The sequence below is a fragment of the Panthera uncia genome, chromosome C2 (assembly GCF_023721935.1).
Source record: "Panthera uncia isolate 11264 chromosome C2, Puncia_PCG_1.0, whole genome shotgun sequence".
Classification (NCBI taxonomy): Eukaryota; Metazoa; Chordata; class Mammalia; order Carnivora; family Felidae; genus Panthera; species Panthera uncia.
In genome coordinates this window covers 149963055-149975906 of record NC_064810.1, presented here as the reverse complement: position 1 = coordinate 149975906, position 12852 = coordinate 149963055, and the positions used below count along the sequence as shown (strand labels likewise).

At 46.3% G+C, this 12852-nt stretch overlaps 1 protein-coding gene across 1 annotated transcript in view; it reads left to right on the top strand.

Annotated features, from left to right (window-relative positions):
• ITGA9 (integrin subunit alpha 9) overlaps nt 1-12852 on the top strand; it is a 327365-nt gene that overhangs the window by 184555 nt on the left and 129958 nt on the right. The window lies entirely within an intron of this gene.

The following is a 12852-nucleotide window of genomic DNA, read 5'->3' as shown; positions in this document are numbered from 1 at the left end:
AGAGGCTCTAGCCTGGGTTCACATCCCCTTAGTGACCTGTGCCTAGAGTCCGTGGGGTCTGTGAACTTGAAGAGGAAAACGATCAGATCTTTATTTTCACTAGCTCCAAGCTGAAATGCAGCATTTTATTCGATTATGAACATAGACCCCAAAGCATAGGAATACTAGCGGGACCTGTGACTGTCACACATAGAAATCACTGATGTTTTCCTATCAACTTACAATGTTGAAGATATTTCAAAATATCACTTACCTTCACCCCTACTTCAAAGTTATAGTGGTCACTAGACCCACCGCCAAATCTTATTACTTAATGTTGTTAAAACAAAACAAAACAAAACAAAACACATATTGCTAAACCACACATCTTAAAATATAATTATCATATTTTTGTATGATTGGTTTCTTTGTAATCTGATTTTTCATTTTATGCATTAAAAAAAAATTTTTTTAACGTTTATTTATTTTTGAGACAGAGAGAGACAGAGCATGAATGGGGGAGGGTCAGAGAGAGGGAGACACAGAATCGGAAACAGGCTCCAGGCTCTGAGCCGTCAGCACAGAGCCCGACGCGGGGCTCGAACTCACGGACCGCGAGATCGTGACCTGAGCCGAGGTCGGCCGCGTAACCGACTGAGCCACCCAGGCGCCCCTATGCATTTTTAAAACATTACTTTGATAAGGGGACCATTCATGTCAGTAGACCACCAAGAGTATCTGGTGCCATAAAAACCCCTGTTCAGAAGTTTTTCCTGATTGCAGGAAAAGACACATACTAGAGAAGCAAATATTTTTGCCTTGCCCACTGGAGTAGAGAGATTTTTATGGTAATACCCACAACGGGGACTTCATTAGAAAGCTATTGTCATAAACATCCATTCCTTGTTCTTGGGTTATTAAAGGCACAGGTAACTTCCCGTCAGACCTTTGATGAGCTCAAGGAAACTAGTGCCTCAGGCCCACAGCAGAGAAACGGAGCTTGGGGTGAACGTGGCAGCTACGTTGTGGACAGAGGGGCACGTTCGTGGTTGTTGGACATGCTGAATATGCCATGTGTATTCTTGTTTCTAGCTTCAGGGAGATCCAGAGGACCCAGGTGGGCAGAGCTGTTTTCTCCTTGTTCCTATGGCTGCTCACCTCACAGGAAGAACGGTTCTGAATCCAGGGAGGCTTGGAATTTCAACACGTTTTATTGTCTGTGACCATTTATGTCTCCCATTTGCTTCTTGGGCTCGAAGCAAGGAGAAATTACGGCCACGACAGACTTACTTGTCAAGGGACCACAGTGGCCCTGCCGACTTGGGTTCTCTTGAGTTATCTGGCCTGCCAGCTTCCGTGAAATACGCATTAGCTTCTTACATTCTGAGTATGTGGCGGTCAGGTTGAAGAAACGGGGTATGTGGGGTAGAGGGTGGCACCGTGCCATTGCCCGCTCGGGTCCTACTTTGCTGCCCGCCATCCTGTCTTATGACATCAGACCTCTGAGCAGCCTGCAGATTTGGGGAATTCCTTTGTGCCCTCCCCCCACCCACCCGAGTATTCTTTGTCCTTAATCCAGTTGTTACAGTGAGTGGACCTGATTTGTTCCAGATGTCCTAAGATTTAGTGATTCCAGAAACTACTAAAGTAAAGGCTGATGAGGATTTGAATTCCTCTGTGAGCTGAGAACTAGCAGTTCTTTTCACAGTTAGACAGATGGGGCCGGGGGAGGGCGGACCCTCTGGCTTCTCATGTTTGCCTTCTTGGAGCAAGAACGACCATTAAAGCAAATGCTGATTCTACCGCTACCTGAGTTCTTAAATGAGCCAGACCTGGGGCCACATTGATGCTAGCAGAGTCAGTGAGGATATAGGCATGCTATTTTTTTTTTTAATACCGCGTATTTATGTTCATTATCTGAATGCTGCTGGGGAAACCACTATTTTGGGTCACATCACCTTAGTGTATGCTTTTCTCTCACTTTATGAGCATAAAGCTGGCCCGGGTGGGTACATTTGAGGGAGACAGAGGTGTTTCTGGCTTCATATAAGTGGTTTTCAAACCAGAAACTCAGTCCCAGGAATCATTTTGGTGACCCCCTGTGAACTTTAATTGACGTGCCTTCCCGAGGTGCCTCATGATCTCTCTCTGGAGTTAATAACCATATGGATCTGTTTTGCATGATTAGAAGGGATTTATAAAGCCTGGTGAGATGTGAGGCACGTCTCAAACTATATGGTGTGATAACCCATTTTTGGAGAAGTTTAAAACCTACATCCAACCATCCAGTGCGTTCTGTTTAAGGATAGCATTATCGGGTTGAGGCAGCGTTTGAGAGTATAAACAATATGACTGTTAAAGCTACTTAAAGTTACGGATTTAAAACAAAAGGAGAAATGAAGGTAGACGGTTGCCGTTTATATATTTTTTAAGTGTGTATGGAAGCAGACACGTGTCCAGACAGACCCTGGTAGGGGTCTGGGACAAGCCGTGTGAGCACATCATCCAAGGGAGTCAGCTGAAGCCTGTGGTGTGTGTCCAGGGGGACCAAAGGCAGGACAGCTGGAGGAGGGGCTGAGTGGTGGCAGGGGTAGGGCACGGACATCTGAGCAGCAGGCTGCTCCCAGATGTGGCGCTGAGTTTTAAAGCAAAAATGCGTCATAGGCTGTGAAATGAGAGGGTCTTGAGCAAGCCGGCCTGAGGAGCATCAAACGGGTTGGAGCAGGTGGTTCAGGTACGAGGCTGTAAACCACAGGAGGTGGCTGGAGGCCTGGGTTTCTGTGGGGCCCTCTCTGGGGTCACCACAGGATGAGACTAATAATCAGGCAGAGGTAACAACTCCTAGCATTCTAGAGTATATTAAAATGTAATGCAAGGTTAGATTTGATTTATTAGCCGTATTTAGAATTGTGCCTTTTTGATACAATATACTTTTTGGATAGTTCTTGGTGATTTTTTGTTTTTTTATTTTTTTTTGCAAAAAATATTTTTACCCAAAGAAGAAGCTTTTTTTTTTTTTTTTTTTGGTGCTCTTGGTTAGGTAAAATAAATTCCTGAATATTTGCCTTAATAGCTAGAACCTTATAAATCCGGAAACTGTAGTGATTTTTCACAGCAGTGAAAATTGGTATTTGAATTCTAAATAACTTATCAATGAGATCTACAGGAAAACTAAGTAATAGGCAGTCACTGACTAAAGTAAGGCAGCAAGGCAAAATGATTTCCTATCCCTGTAGGAAAGAGGAATTTCAGAGCTGATGCTGGAACATGGCATGACGATTGAGTCCTTTTTAGTCCCTTGCTGTATTCCGGGTTTCCTTATCCGGAGTGCTGTCACATGAGAATGACCATCTCGGGGAAAGGATAGCTTCTCCAACTTACTACAGGCTGAGAGAGAGGGATCAAGAGTCTGAAAACATGGTGTCTAACACTCAGCATGAACAGAATCTGATAAGGGCATTTATCCTGGCATCTTACCTGTAAAGGCTGGGCTTAGCAGCTTTCTTCTTTGGAGCCGCAGAAATGTTGGGGTTTTGTGAATGCTGTTTGGTCAGATGGCTAATTTTCTATATAGAGGAGTTGTCCGTATCACAGAGGAGAGGCTTCGGGTCTGGCTCTTTGAATGCAAACGCTTGTGTTAACGAATTCAGGGGGGCTTTGGAATCACCCTCAGAAGCAGCAGTAGGCTTGACTGTGACAGGTCTCAGCCCCTAAAGGTGGACAGAGGCTGAGGCATGAACGCCGTAATGACATTCTGGGGCAAAATGCCGTGACCACCAGTATTGGGCCTTGGCAGAATCAGCGTCTGGCTCCCCAGGCTGGGAAGCTGAGGGAGGTCCCTTACAGAGCACATGCCTGCAGAGATGGGCTCAGAAACTTATGTTTGTTGTCGTCTAGACCTTCTCGGATTGATCGCGGGTCATTCTTTCCAAAGTGGATCGCACTAGGTCAGCTCCGGAATATATACCCCTCAGATTTAGCAAGGGTGGTGTCCTTTTGTCTTACTTTAATGTGCACTGGTTTGGGGCAGGGGCAGTATTCAGAACAGTTAACAACCTTTAGAGAATCGGCGTGTTTACCCTTAAGAGCAGTTGCCAGTCACGGACGACTAGTACGGTGCCCCTGCTCTAACCCACCGGCGGCCAGCCCGGGGAACGGGTGTGTTCGTTCACCCATAGCACATTCGGCAGGACTGAGGCCTGAGTGGGCTGGAGCCACTCAGGCACCTGAGATGGATCCTCGTAACAGTTGCTCCAGAAGGGAAGTGAGCAGGAGGTATTGCAAGGGGTGGGCTGGGGTTTCTCCAGGCCTTGTGTCCCTTCCAGACTTGCAGGGCAGAGAGGAGCAACTGAGCCGATCTGCTAGCGACAGATCGCTGGGTCACGCTTCCACCCCTAAAGCTGGCGAAGACACCCCCCCCCCCCCCCCCCCCCCCCCCCCCCGCAGCAGGCCCTGCGTAACAGCTCTTGCAACCGCGTGTTGGCCTGCTCTGCCCGCCGGGTAGCAGGCCGAGGCGCTGGGGACGGACCGTCCCTCCCAGCAGCAGCCTCCGACCAGTGGCTGACCGGAGCCACATGCAAATACCTCCCTCCCCTCGCAGTTGGGGTCTTCTGAGACGCACATTCTGTAAGTCCCCGGAAACCCCGGCAAGACGAAGCTGCAGGTGCCCACAGAGGTGACGGACTTGATGTCACGCCCATTTTTGGTCGCCTGTCCCTGCACGTCTCAGTCCATCTTGTCCCTACCGGTGTTTTCGGGGACCACCTCAGGAATAAGTGACTTGTTCTCAGACTTGCGTCAGGGTCTGCTTCTGACAGAGTCAGGCTAAGACATTCCTGATTGCTGAGGTCCACGTGCTGGCTTCCTTTTCTCCCACCAAGTGACACGTAACCGGGAAGGCTTACCTGCACAGTGGACAACTGTGGGCAGCCCACAAAATTACTCTGTGGGGGAAAAAAAGCACGCGTGGTGGAACGCTTTTTCTTTTTTGACATTTCATAATATTTATTAACAGCATTTTATAAGCAAGTGAATTTTTGGAGCTAAATATCATTAATTTTATTTTTTTAAGAATTTTATTTTTACCCGTGTACTTTATTTTCCCCAAACCTCTACTTGACAAGTAACGTGAACAAATATGTACCACTGAAGATAAATCATAAACCAACCGTACGGTTGAAAGTAAAATACATAGAACTTACTGAAAGTCTGGAACAGTCCTGACCAGTAGAGACAGAATGCAGGCCACCTATGCAATTTAGAATTTGCTGGCAGCCACACTGAAAAATTCAAGTGAAACAAATGCATGGAAAAAAAATGTTATTTAACATATTTAAAAAATCATTTAAGCTTGTAATTAATATGAAAATGACCGTTGAGGTTCTTTACATCCTTGTCTTTATTTTATTGTGCTAAGTCTTAGAAATCTGATGTGAGTTTTACACCTGATTCAGAGCTGCTGCATTTCAAGTGCTCGGAAGCCGCACGTGGCCAGTGGCTACCACGTGGGACAGCACAGGCTTGGAACACGTACTTCGGAGTTGGCGCGCCCGGCAGGCGAGGGGGCTGAGGTCATTGCACACCGGCCGCCATCAGTCATTGGTCGAGAGCTGCTGTGGGCCTTTAGGGACCCTATTCTTCGGCACTCTGCCAGCCTGCAGAGGAAAGTCCTCCAGCAAAAGATGGGGAGGCTGGCAGATGGAGTTGCAGTCTGTGCAGGCCACAGTGCTGAGACCCCAGGGACGGGGGGAGAAGCACCCATAGCCAACAGGCTACAATACTTTCACCTTGGTGCCTTATTATTTGTTAACTAATTACTTAGAGCACCGCCCGACGCTGGTGACTCAAGATTACATGATGAGGTTCACTGGCCTAGAAGGTCAACCCCAAACTGTGACATTCGAGATTCGTGGGACTCTGGATGCCTCGTCTATATCCTACGTGCCTCTCACTTACCTTACTGTTAAGGGTGCCCTTTTCTTGCTCCTTTCCATGTTATTTCAGAGTCACGTCCATCCTTTTATCTGTTATTCATTTCCTTCTATGTCTGAAATCTACTTCCTGTTTCCACCCGTGTGCTCCTCATCCTTTAAGACGTGGCTCAATTCGTACCTCTCTCAGGAACGTCTTATGGTAACTATAGTCCTACAGTGATTCCTTTACTCGGAATTTTTTTTTTTTTTTTTTTTTTTGCACCTTATTCTGCACCTGTATCTTTGGCATGACTCATCTTCTCAGCTTTGTGGTATATGTCCTTCACGTCGTAATCAATTTGTCTGGTACTTTTGCACATATCCCTTCTAGGAAGACTTCAGATGAGCAAAAAAACCCACACCAGCGGCTTTATGGTTTTTTCACGTTTGTGATGTTAAGCACTTATAGTTGAAAACCTCTTGATAGTTGTCAACAAAGTGCCAAGGAGGAGGTTGCCCACAAGAGCTGCTAAAGGCAGGCACAATCATTTCCAATTTCAAGGACACTGTCAAGAGGAAACTAAGCACCTCGGAGAGCTTTTGTAAAGAGATGATACCTCCCGAGAGTCTAAATATTCTAGATGCCAACAAGGCAAACATAATTTCATTGCCCATCTTATCATAGCCAAAGAAGCTTCATGTGAATCTTAGTCTGTTTAATCGCATTTTTCTCTACTTTAGGAGCACTGAGAACACAGGGAGGAATACCAGACCTCCCACGGGAGTTGGGAGGGCTGCCTGGCTTCGCCGCTGTCTGCCGAGTGGCCGCAGGGACGCGGTTCACTCTCTGGCTTCTCTGCAAAATGATGACTCAAGCGAGTCCCCATCCAGCTGTCAAATTCCATTTCTGATTTTATGATGTCTACCCATTTGTAAGAATAGGAAGCATTGTCTGTGATTATAAGTTGCAGTGGCTATAATTTATATCCGTGCTTTTATGACGCATTGTTGAGGATATCTGTGATTTGTTGGATGCCGAATCCTTACTCAGGAATGCCGCCCCCAGTTTTGACATTTCTCCTATGGGAGAATATGATCCGCTTCACAATGCCCTTCTTAATATGATTTCCATGAGTGGAAAACTAAGGATTCTGTGTGTGTGCGCGCGCGCGTGTGTGTGTCTGTATAATCAAGCTTAGCAACAGTTTTGTTGGAAGAGCTGTCTTGCCATTGCTGTAGGACTCATGGTTCGTTTGCCTCCTCAGTAATACTTTGCCAAATACCCCACCCTCCCCTCCCCTCCCCTCCCCTCCCCTCACTGACCTGAAGAATCCCTTCTTTGTACTCTCATAGCATAGGGGACCTCCTAGGAAGGTTTTTGGGTCAGCGCTTCACACATGTTGATGTTAACTCATGTCTTAGGTGTTTGTCCCCTCTATTAGACTGAGAACTCCTTGGGGTCTGGGACCTGTACCCTGATGCCTATGTTGAGAATATAGTCTTAAAAAAAATTGTGGATAGATGGATGGATGGACGGATGGATGGTTAGAAGAAAGGGAGGGAGGGAAGTGGATGAAAGAGTGAAGGCAGGAATTAAAAATGGATGGACTTGGCTGCCCTATACTATTATCCTGGTTGTCATTATTAAGTATAGCTGTGGGTGGCAAGTACATGATCAGTGATGATAATGATGTAACAGGTTTTTAAAACTTAAGTGCAGTTGACTAGAATGCACTTGATTAACTCCCACATTAACATCCTTTACTCAGACTAGATTGAAGCTAGCAGTAAAAGAAAATGAAAGTGCTACATTTTATGTAAGGCATTTTATGGAAGGTAGATTATAACCACAAATATTTAAATAAGGTCACAGCTTTTATCTTTAAGACTTAAGGAAAATCTAAGATGATCTAGTGGATAATTAATAATTAAACACCCTTAAGCTACTTTGGTTTCTTCCCTTAGCATCTTCTCAAAAAATTACCTGCATAAAATTGTTTGCTTGATGGCAGAGGGGAAAGCATTTACCTCAGTGGCCTTCGTCATTCAGTATATGATGACTGATATGGAAACGTATTGCATTTACCCAATAAGGAATTTGGAATGGGATGCACTCTTATTTTTTTTTTTAAGTAGGCTCCATGCCCAACATGGGACTCAAACTCAAGATCCTGAGATTAAGCATCGTGTGGCACTCACCCTTACCGTATGGTGATGAGTGGGGTCAGAGAACGGGTTCTACAGTGACTCTCGGGCACCACACAGCTACCGAGATGGCAGCAGTAACATCAAATCAATGCTAAACTTAAATATAAGCCAAGGTGCTGTAAGATGTATTAGAGCAGTTACATATGTTATTTTTTATAAGAGATGAGCAGTATATTTCCATTGGGCTGTATATGTGCTGTAAGATAAGCTTTATAGAAACTGTACGATTTGTGTCATATGTTGACTATTATTAGTAACACTTTCCACATAAGAATACACCAGTGATTGGTGTACAAAGTGATATGACTCATGTAAAAGACTGCAGAAGCAAATTAGAATTCATGGGAAAATTTCTCAGGGAATAAGATTTCCTGAAAATAAGAAGGGTGGTTCTTTAGTAACTAAGCACCCATGGGATATTTGGCAAAAACCCCTGTGCTCGATTGTCTTACTCCTTCAGTCCTGTCAAAGGGATTGGTCTTCATGGAGTTCTGTCCTTGTTAGACGCCATCAAAAGCCATTTCTTGCCAAAGCCCTTCCCGACTGAGATGGAGTTTATGTAAGAGCTGTGGCTCAGACAACCTTCATGTCAAAGGGAACTGGGCATTAGTGCTAGCTCAGCCACTGCATGGCTCTGTGACCTTGACTAAAGTGGGTTCCCCTTTGGGGTAGGGGGGCTCATCTTCAACTGTAAAATACAAAGATTGAGCTGGTGAGCTGTTGTGGGAACGTTGGGCATTTCCATTCATTCATCAATTCCATAAGGGTTCACTGGACACCTGCTATCAAGTCTTGAGTCTCGAGGACTTCACTGATGACCAAAACCAGACCAGGGTCCTTGCCTTCTGGGGCTTAGATTTTAATTGAGAAGAGAGATTTCTTAATCAAATAGCCACACAAATAAATGTGTCATCCCAACCTTGGTAAGTGCTGTGAAGGACTGGCAGAGCACATGGGCTGGAGGGGTTTATAATAGGGAGATTTATTCTCCCCCAGGAGAGAGATCACAAGGGGCTTGCAGTGGAGGGGGGCAGGCTTTGAAGGCCTAGGAGGTGCTGTGTTCAAAGCCCAGCACAGCTCCTCGGCCAGCCTCTATCTCTGCTTCTCGATTTCCTCACTTCTAAAAATGGGACTAACGTCAGGAACCGCTCGCTCGCAGCGTTGTAAGGTTTCAGAAAGTTGACATGTTTCAAAGCACCCAACACCAGGCAAATTACATTTCATTTCATTTCATTTCATTTCATTTCTAAGAATAGTTTTGGAAGCAGAGACGTACTATTTTATACATAGGTTTTCAGCTGTGGAGAAAGAGCAAAACCAGCTTTCAGGCTCCCCTTTTTAAAGAAGTCTGAGTTCACATTCCACCCTGGAAGGCGCCTGGCTTCCCTTCATCATAGAGCCATGTTAGAATCACTTGACTGGAAGCCCAGGGACGACCTTGCTCGCCTGATTAAGTGACAGAGGCCCAGGCTCCGGGGGCTGGAGAAGGTGAGACATCCCAGGCCTGATCTCTTGCCATCTACACGTGAGGAAAGGAGGCTGATCACAAACAACAAAATGGGAACGAGGAGGCAGCTCCCTGCCCCCACAGTCCTGTGCTTTTCTATATTGTTTCTCTATGTTCCATTTGGAAACTGGCTACTTTCTGAGGCGCCTGGGCTGCCTGTGAGTGCGTATGCAATTCCTTCTCGAGAGAAAGCAAGCCTATCAGTCCCTCATAACTCCTCAAGGCCTGAGGATTACTTCTGTAATCTCACAAAAGCAAACAAGAGGACAGAAATAACCCATCAATCGTTAAAAATTAAAATGGCCAACAATAATAAATCATTGCCGCAATAGCTTCAGGTCAGGGTCTTAATTTATTGGAGGCCACTCAAGAATTTGAAGCTTTTTTCCTGAGTTAATTTTCCACATCTTGTTTGGATCCTTAAAGCTCATGCTTCCAAAAGCAAGGCCATCAGATCTCTCGGTGCACATGTTAATTCTTGCTGATGCAGGAAAGTGAGGCCTTGTCCTCATGGCTGGGTAATGAGGATTGCTGTCCCCAAAAGTCTGTGCTTCAAAGTATTATAGCCTACTGAGATTTTGGATCTTTCTCTTCTCCTTCATGCTATATTCACCATATTAATGCTTACAAACAACAATAAACATGTGCTGGTTATGCAGAAAAGGAATTTATTGGAAGGCTATGGGCCAGTTCGGAGCATAGGCAGGAAGCCTGCAGAACCAACGGGGACAGGAAACAGGGGAGATAAGGCTTAGCTCAGGATGTCACCTCAACATCTCAGGAGCCACCTCAGATGATCTCAGAGGGCCCTGGTGGCTGTCTTTGAGAACCCCTCAGAATTCCTGGCCCTGGCTGGGAGCATCTGCGCATACTGAGGCCACATGACTGCATACAGTCAGGTGCCCACACTTTAGCTATCAAGAAGGGGGGGAATGGGAGGGACTGCCCCTTTTCTTCTGATGTGCCCTTCCCATCTATCTTGAGATTCCTCCCAAACAGGAAGGTGTCATTTAATTATTATTATTTTATATTGTATTTTGTATTATTAAGTCATACATTTATATTATTGTTTATTATTGTTATTATTATTTTGCTGAGCAGCCCAAAATACCAACTGTCCGTTACACGAACCCGCATGAGCTTAATCACGTCATCCCTTAAGTGGTTGGCCAGAGATTGGCTACCGGGGTGAATTTACTTCGTCCACAGTGCGCGTCACGTGATAGTCCGCCACTTCGTATTGTCCTCGTCCCCTTGTTGTCCCACTGACGGCCCACTCGCTCCCCCACTTGCCAGGGCTGCCATTTCCCTCCTCCTCTTCGCCCCTCAAACATTCCCTCCTCCTCCTCTCCCTTCCCAGTTTTTGACTCTACTTCTGTTTCCGTGCAAAATGGATGTAATCACAAAGGAGCCTCCACTTTGTTTCTAACACCCGTCTACTAACGCATCTGTGCCATGGGCTCGTTTCTCACCTGGTCCCATCTGGTCCCAGCCCCTCCATTTGTTCACCAGGCCATCCAGCAACTGTCCCCTCTGTGGTGCGTCCCTTCCCTTTATCGTGCAGATGTGCGACCATAGTTTCCATCTTGAAAAAGATAACGATTCCCTTGCGCCCACTCCCCACCCCCAGCCCTCATCCCATTGCTCTGCTCCCCATTACAGGAAACCAACTCCAAATGGTTGAGTATTCTCACTGTTTCCATCTGTTCGGCTATTCCAACACTTAAACCAATTCCAAGCTTCCATCCCTATCACTCCAGTCAAGCAGCTCTTACCGAGATCACCAGTGACCTTCAGGTGGCTAATTCCAGTGGCCAATCCTACTTCTTCATGTTATTTTGGCCTATCTGCCAACATTTGACAAAACAGGCAAAACATGTCTTCTGTGGCCACGGAGAGACCATCTCTCTTGCTCTTCCTCCTACCTCCCTTGTCATGCTTTTTCTTCACCTTGGTGGCTCCTCCCCATCTGCAGTTTCCACGTGTGAGACCTCTTCTCTGTCTACACTCATTCCCCAGTGATCGTATCCAGTCCATCCCAAATGTGTATCCCCGGCCTAAACCCTCCTTCAAGACATATGCATCCAGCTGTCCAACACCTCTTCTTAAAGATCCAACGGTCATTTTGGATTTTTTCTGCTGAACCTTCTACACCTATGGCCTTTCCCATGTCAATGAATGACAGTTCTTCCCTTCCACGTGTTGAACCTAAAATCCTTGCAGCCATCCTCGACGCCTCTCTTTCCCTAATACCCTTCATCCAATCAATCTGTGAGCACAATCTGTTGGCGGTAACCATGGAAACACATCCAGGACACGACCTCTTCTCACAACCTCAGCTTCTGCCACTGTGGTCTGAGCTGCCACCTGGTTTATTGCGAGAGCTTCCTAACCAGGCTCCCTGCTCACCCCTGACCACATACTCCATGGACCGTTCACATCACAGCCAGTGTGAGCCTTCAAATGTGGAAGTCGGGTGACACCACTCCTCTGCTCAGAGCCCTGCAGGAGCTTCCTCTCAGAGTCAAACCAAGGTCCTTGTGGAGGTCCCACAGTGCCCCATATGCTCTGCCTGCCCCCACTCCCTTCATCTCTCTGAGCCCGTTTCCTTCCCCACACCCCTTTGCTCACTCCTCTTAGCCACTCTGGCCTCCTTGGCATGTCTTGAACGTGCCAGGCCCAACTTTCCCTTGCTAGTTCCCAGATGTCTATGTATCTTGCTCCTTTTATGCCTTCAGGTTTCTACTCAGAGGTCACCTCACCAGTGAGCCTTCCCCAACTACCCTATTTGAAATCACAACCCGCTCTCCCTTCCAATCTGACGTTCTCCACCCTTCATACTCTCTGTGAATTTTCTCCACGTTCTGACCATGCTGTACGTTTGCTGCATTGTATATGTTTTCTGTTTCCCTAAAGCCACACGAAGGCAAGACCTCTGTCTACTGTTCTTTCTTCTAGCACGTACAGTAGTAGTGATTGGCAGTTAGTAGGTGCTCAAAAATACTTGAATGAATACATGACCGAATTCCATGTCCAGGGTATTAAATGTCTTATGATTTTCTGAGTTTGATGTGAGCCCCAGAAAAGCCTAGCAAGTTAGGCTGTTAGATGAGGAAACCGAGGTCCATGGGAGCTAACTGCTTACCCACGAATGCATGGCCAATGAATGAGTTTCCTGGAACTTGTACTTCTGACCCCAGTGGAGTTTCTGCCCCCAACCCTCAGCTACCCTCTGATGCCTCATAT